At 47.6% G+C, this 7,016-nt stretch overlaps 1 long non-coding RNA gene across 2 annotated transcripts; it reads right to left on the bottom strand.

Moving 5' to 3' along the window:
* Positions 1-1,310: 1,310 nt before the first annotated feature.
* LOC138521243 (uncharacterized) lies at positions 1,311-4,724 on the bottom strand. Of its 2 annotated transcripts, none has more exons than XR_011282985.1 (3): positions 4,607-4,724; positions 3,912-3,967; positions 1,311-2,484 (listed from the first exon to the last, which is right to left on the bottom strand). It is a non-coding gene; the product is annotated as an uncharacterized lncRNA (long non-coding RNA). The 2 variants fall into 2 exon arrangements; XR_011282986.1 differs by having other exon boundaries at positions 4,207-4,724.
* Between the last annotated feature and the right edge of the window lie 2,292 nt (positions 4,725-7,016).

Below are 7,016 nucleotides of genomic sequence, written 5' to 3' on the forward strand. Positions count from 1 at the left end.
GAAACAGAGACTATGGCCCTCATAACGAGTCTGTCGGAAACCGTGGTGGAAAAACCGGCAGGTAATCATCGCCAGACCCGTAATTAATTACCGCTGCCAGACTTGCTGGAATAACCGGGGCATTACAGCCCCGGCAGTCCGGTAAGTCAGGTGGCAGCAATTTTTAATCCCAATTCTCATTTGAGTCCCATATGACTCAATGGGAATGGGGCCCATGGAAGCACCAGCACCATTAATAACGGTGCCGATGCTTCCCTGAACGTCTGGGGCCGGGTGCCGTTCCGCCCACGAGGGCAGACCTGGCGGGAGGCACGGCACCAGGCCGCAGACTTGTACTTTGCTGTTCCGGAAACAACAGTGGCAGTAAGCTTACCGCCACCATTGTTTCCGGACCGGCTAAATTGTAATGAGCGCCATTCCTTTGCCCATTCAGGAGAGATCCTGAGATACATTTAGTTTCACTCTTATTTGCCCAAGATACGTGTACAGCCCTAAATAAACCACCTTCAAAGGTTTGTTTTGCGTTATGCCACTCTGTATTGTGAGGCCACTAAACCTATTGCAATCCACCTTGTATGAAAATATAGCAGTAGTTACAGGACGGCAGCAGTGCCCACACAGGGCTTCATGCAAATGCAAATGAGGCCTGACTTATTTCCGAAGCATGCACAGTATATCCTGGTTACAGAAATTAAGCGCAATGAAGGCTGCAGAGCAAACAGAGAGCTTGTCAATCTCGCAGACATTTTTATGTGAAATCATACGGTTTCTTTAATGACAAATCTACATAAACAATGGGCCTCATTACGAGGTCGGCGGTAACCGACCTCGTAACACCATTCCCACCTCCTGATATCCCGATGCCACCGGGACATTACAAGTGGCGACGGACCAGGAGGTCAAGCGGTGTAAACTGTAAGTCCCCATTCACATGGAGTCCAATAAGACTTCACGGGAATGGGGACACGGAAGCACCAGCACCGTTGTTAACGGTAACAGTGCTTCTGTGAAAAACAAGTCGGCAAGGGCCGCTAGTCCCGGCAGGTCAGACCTGCAGGGAGTTCTGTGCTCCAGCCGGCATTCTCGTATTCTGGCGTTGCTACCGGCACCGTTATTTCCAGACCGCCAGACTTATAATGAGGCTAAATGATTGGCAAAGAGAATAGATCGGCTTTGCAAATTCAGAGGGTAAGATGTATTCCCTTTGGGGTCTCAAAATAACTTCTTACCCACTACATTTACAAAGCCAGATCTATCCGATACATTCGTGGACAATTTGCTTCCACCAAATGAAAATCTGCACCAGAAGCTTTAGAGATAGCCTGCATTTTTATTGTGTAGTCCTTGAGACATTGTGCAATTGTATGTACTGTATCATCAATGTGGCATCTTCTCATTCAGCATTCAGACTTTCCACCACTTGGGGTACCCTCCAATTTGTTTCATCAATGACAAAATAGCCTCCAATTTATTATAACCAAGACAAAGCATTTGTCAAGTTACATATCAATCCTGAAATATCCTCCAGTTCGTTATGTTAATAATGGAACATCCTCCTATATACTTTTTTTTTAACAACAAGGCACATTCCAACTTATTACATTAACAATAAGGGCATCCTAGACCTGCAATGGAACACCGTACTGAAGGGCCTGTTTATGAGTTCGGCGGTGTGGCCAAAAATAGTGGTAATGCAGTGGTGACGAATCTACCACTGCATTACCGTGGCATTACTGCAACAACCACCTATGGGTTTGGAGGTAAGGCAGAGGGAAAACCTCCAGTGAAATTCTGGAGGTAATTCCGCCACCTTAACGCCAAATTATTGCCATTTTGGCAGAATTACCACCAGTGGTAATTCCGCCGAAATCCCCATGGAGTCCTATGGACTCTTTAAATAGGGACTAACACTGCCATACTGTCACTTGTAATTCTGCCGGGCCAAGTGGTGGTAACGGTAAATCAGTTTGGTGCTATCTCGGCGGATTTACCACAGATACCACCAAACTTGTAATGATGCCCTATAGAAGGCCTCAAGACATTAAATTAATCCATTTACTGTTTAGCCTTTTCGACGATGCTCTGAAGCAGTTTGACACATTTTCTGGTGGGTTAGAATGGTCACCCCCTTTAAAAAATATGAAATATGTTTCTAAAGGGACAGGCCCTACCTTTGCCTCTGATAAACTAAACGTGAGTCCGAATAAGACCAGGCATCAGCATCGCGCCCCGAAACACTTGTGTATGGGCGCGCTATAAATAAAATATCATATCATATGTGACACTCTGGGCTATCACAAGCATGAGCCTGAATGTATTTTGTTTCCTCAGGTTTTCTTGCCTAGAACTCCTGAAACAGGTGCTGATCTTCAGAGATGTGAGTTGGCTCCACCGGCGGCGACGATGGTCTCACCGCTGATGTATGCGGCATCAGAAGAGCAGAGAAATGAGACGATGCCACCACAGTCTTCGGCCACTCCCAATCTAAAGACAAACGGAACAAACAAAAATGAATGGGATTCCCCTTGTGGCCGAACTCTCAGGCAATCTCAGCGACCATACAGGCATACGAGCCCTCAACACTGGGATCGGCTGAAAGCTGAGGGCACCTGCATTCCTTTGCCACTATCTTGAGCTCTTCCAGTCCTAAAATGCAGCAGCTCTTTCTCACTCTGCAAATACCCAGATCCAATCCATATTTTTAGGTGAAGGATTTTGAATCCCCAGTCTCAAACCCCAGTGCCCATCTACCTCCTGAAGCTCAGGCTCTGCATCTTTGGATCTCTATTCCAATTCCAGAAAAAACAGGCTGTGTAATGTTGAAACATCTAGTATCAGTGGTGAAGGGAACTGTCTCCCTGTGCCAAGCTCTAGAGCCCATCTGCGGCGAGCACAGCACCTGTATCTTTTGATCCAGGAACACAGCCTCTGCAGGGTCTTTGCCATCCAGTAAAAGAGGTGATATGCGCAGAATCCCTCTGTCCATCCCTAGACCCCATCTAGTCATACAGGTCAGACACAACTTCTTCCCGCTAGACTTCTCGAAGGCTAGAGATGTCCAGCCCCATTCCATTGATCCTGTTCATCTAGAGTGGTGGTAGGCTATTTGCATTTCTGTGCAATCGAGTCCTAGAATTGGCGGGCTCTGTCTCCCCCTGCCAATGGTCTGAGTCATTCCGTCTTTGATCAATATACATGCACTCAGGAAATAGACAAGCGGATACAGAACCTGTTTCATCTGAGACACACTGGGCCTCATTACGACCCTGGCGGCTGCAGTATGAACGGTGCCGGTAAGGTACTGGCACCGTTCATACCGGGCCACCACATTATGAGTTTGCTCGCGGGTGGCGGTATGCACGTCTGGTCTGGCCAGACGTGCATACCGGCACCCGTGAGCAGAACAGGATGATAACAACGGACCCGTCATTAACGGGTCCATTGTAAGCATCTTCCCCATTCCCATTGAGCCCTATGGGGGCTCAAATGGGAATGGGGACGTACCGGGTCCTGAAAATGGGAATTACTGGGCCCGCAAAAGTTGGAATGGCCCGGTAATTCCCTTTTTTCGGGACCCGGACCCAGACACGAGTTTGGAGGTAGCCATGCCGGTAATGACGGCATGGCTACCTCCAAACTCGTAATGAGGCCCACTGTCCCCTGAGCCATTCAAACCTGGATGTAAGAGGCTCTTAAGCACTGTGATAGCAGGGTTTCTTGAGATGCCACAAGAAGGTGGCAAGTTCGGAACCTCTGGCATATGAGTTCACTTGGGCACTGTTCTGGAGTACTACAGAAGGTAACATTAGATACTCTTAAGTAGAAGGGAAGGGTGAGGCTTGCTGAAAAACATCTGATGGCATTGTGTAAGCACTTTTTGTGAATAACACAACAGGTCGGTCAAACTGTACCTGCAGTTATTGTTCGCCTTCGTCCAATTTTCCATAAACTGATCATCTTGCCAGAGCTATTAAAGAAAGAGAAAGGGAAAACATTTAGTAGGCCCTCGGGCAGCCACTGCTACTGTCTTGCCCTAGCACCTCACCAATGGGAGAGGCAACAGAACAGCAATGATCAACATCAATAACTAGACCTCCCATCAAAATCACATAACCAGATAAAAGATTATGCTTTCATCTCAAACTCTCCCCCACTTCAACCTTTTCCTGCCCCAATACACCCCCTGTGCAAGCGGCATTTACTTACATTTCGTAAAACATGCCTAGGATATATTTCAGCCTGACTCTCAAAGGCACCTTTCTGGAAATGGAAGACCCAAGACTTGACAATAGTGCCCCAGCATTTGCGTTTGTACTGTTCTAGATTTGCTTTTCTTAAGGTCTAGAACCTTCAGTCCCCATTTGGTAGTCAGCTTTGATTATGTTCCGTAAAGAAATTGTGATGGGTTAACCATAATGTGATTACTTCCACACAAAAGCAGTACTGCATGCGATATTACAGCATACAATAATCACACATGCAGTACAATGGCATTTTCCAATGCCATCCTATGGGACTCAAAATGGGAAATAATTCAAGGGACTCCATAAGTCAAAATCATGCCGACCGTTCCCATTACTGCATGTACAATATTTGAAATTAGTACCCGCACACCGCGTCCACGGGAAACACTAAACGTGAATTGGTTCGTTTCTGAGCCATACCACAGTGTAATCCCGTGGACGCACGAACGTCGTTCGCGTGCCGGGTACACTCTTTTTTTCAAGGCATGCTTGGAAAGGGAGAAGGGACCACACGTAGCCCCTTCTACCTTTTCCAAGGTGGCCTTTTTTTATTTTTATTGTTTTCCTATTCATTAGTATGGAGCAAGTTGGCCCAAAATGGCGCCCTGTTGCTCCGTACTAATGAAGCAATATGCACGTTCTAGTGTTTCTAGAACCAACGTGTACTGCGACTAAACATTTTCAAATGGCAACAGAAATGCTGCTTGAAAAGTTTTTGTCAGCCATTAGTGTTCCGGGGCTGCAAACTCGGGAAAACTAGTATCCCAAGTCTGCAGACCCCGGAATACTAATGCCAATAACTGCCTCGCCAGCGGGCCATTACCACCTTACGATAATACCCCCGGGGCCACTGTTAAGGCCCTCGCTACACTCAGGCCTGTAACTTCAGGCCCCAGGGGCATTACCATAGCCGGTAATGGCCCACCGGCTCGGCGGTTATTGTCAAATGAAATACCGCTAAATTCTTGATGCGGACATTGCGTTTTAAAAAAAACACCCTTTCTCTTTAAGAAACACAACACAGCCCTATGATCTGTTTCAAAGTGACAGCCAATTCAAAATGACATAATTTCACAATTTTCAAAAAACATGTTTTTCTGTGGTGTTATGTTGCTTCAATATTGAACTCATAACTCCCTTGTATATGCTTTGTTCATTTAAAGTTAAGCACACTTCAATATTAACCACATTTTACTAAAAAAAGGGTCACCCTTAAATGCATGGGTCCAAAGATATCTTTGGTAAGAATGCTCTGATTACTTACCGGTAATCTTCATTACTCCTAGTCCTACTCTTCCTCGTCACAGTACTTACTTCATGAGGCACCTGCCTCCGACACAGGACCTTCTTCTATTTCTTTAAATCTCTATAACTCCTCCCCCACATCCATGTCACTCAGTTTCATATTACCAAGCCGGAGCATGGGACCTTCCCCGGAGGGAGGGTGAGGAGGGTCGTCAGTACTGTGACGAGGAAGAGTAGGACTAGGAGTAATGAAGATTACCGGTAAGTAATCAGAGCATTACCTCCACGTCCACTCTTCCTCGTCCCAGTACTTACTTCATGAGGTATACCAAAGCAGCAACGGGGAAAAAGGTCCCAATGAGACACAGAGCCAAAAACAGTGCAGCAAAACACACCCACAATAACTCTTAAATCACATCCCCACAGACAAAACTCGAACCACGAAGGAACCAACCCCCGAGTGGGAGAAACTCAACCCATAGCGGTTGATGAAAATGCCTAGACCAGCCAAGGCGGCAGCCATACAAATCTCTTGCAGAGAAAAACCCTCCTTGCATCGGCCCAGGAAGCCGCCAAACCCCTGGCAGACCGCCCCTGATTGTGCGCAGGCACAGGCAGGCCAGAAGCCACATAGGCCCTAGAGATCACAAACCGGAACCACCGGAAAATGGAAACCACAGATGCGTTATGCCCAGCCCCAGCCGGACCACAAGCAATCAGAAGACTATCAGATTGGTGGAAAAAGCAAACCAAGCCAAATACTCCAACGCGTCCCGTCGGACATCAATGTTAAGCCGAGCCACCTCCTCAGGCGTTCTTGGATCATGAAAGAAGTCAGGGAGAACCAGAACCTGAGAGGTGTGAAAACCGAGAGACAACTGAAGGGAGAAACATCGGACCACACCCCGGCACCACCGAGTCTGGCAGCACCCTCAGGAAAGGAGCGTGACATAAGAGAGCCCCAATCTCCCCAAGCCTACGGGCAGAAGTGAGGGCAATAAGAAAAGCAGATTTCAGTGTAAGATGTTTGATATCAACCTCGGAAATGGGCTCAAAAGGAGGCCCGTGAAGGAACCGTAATACAAGAGGGAGATCCCAAGAGGAAAGCCCTTTATCAGCACAAGGACGGGAAGAAGAAAAACCCTGGATCAATTTCCCCACCAACACCTCCCCATCCAAGTGACCGTCAGAGTCCCCCAAAAGTAATTTCATGGAGGCCCACTGAGAGTGAAGCCTGGAAAAACTGCCAGGCCCCTGTCAAAACCCCTCCTGGAGGAACTGAAGGATAGCAGAGGCCAGAACGCAGGGGAGGGATCCCAGACCGCCCATGCCAGTCTCGGAAATGGCCCCAGAGTCTGCCTAACACCTTCAGAGTGGAGGGTCTAAGAGCATCCATTTGGACCCAACTACAGGATCTGAGAACCCCTGAGATATCAACCTAGACTGAGCAATAGCCACACCGCCCATTGCATCTGGTGGAATTCCAACCGCAGATCCCCTTGAAGGGGACACGGCCACCTCGGAACC

Source organism: Ambystoma mexicanum, chromosome 13 (assembly GCF_040938575.1).
Source record: "Ambystoma mexicanum isolate Mex_15411 chromosome 13, UKY_AmexF1_1, whole genome shotgun sequence".
Lineage (NCBI taxonomy): Eukaryota > Metazoa > Chordata > Amphibia > Caudata > Ambystomatidae > Ambystoma > Ambystoma mexicanum.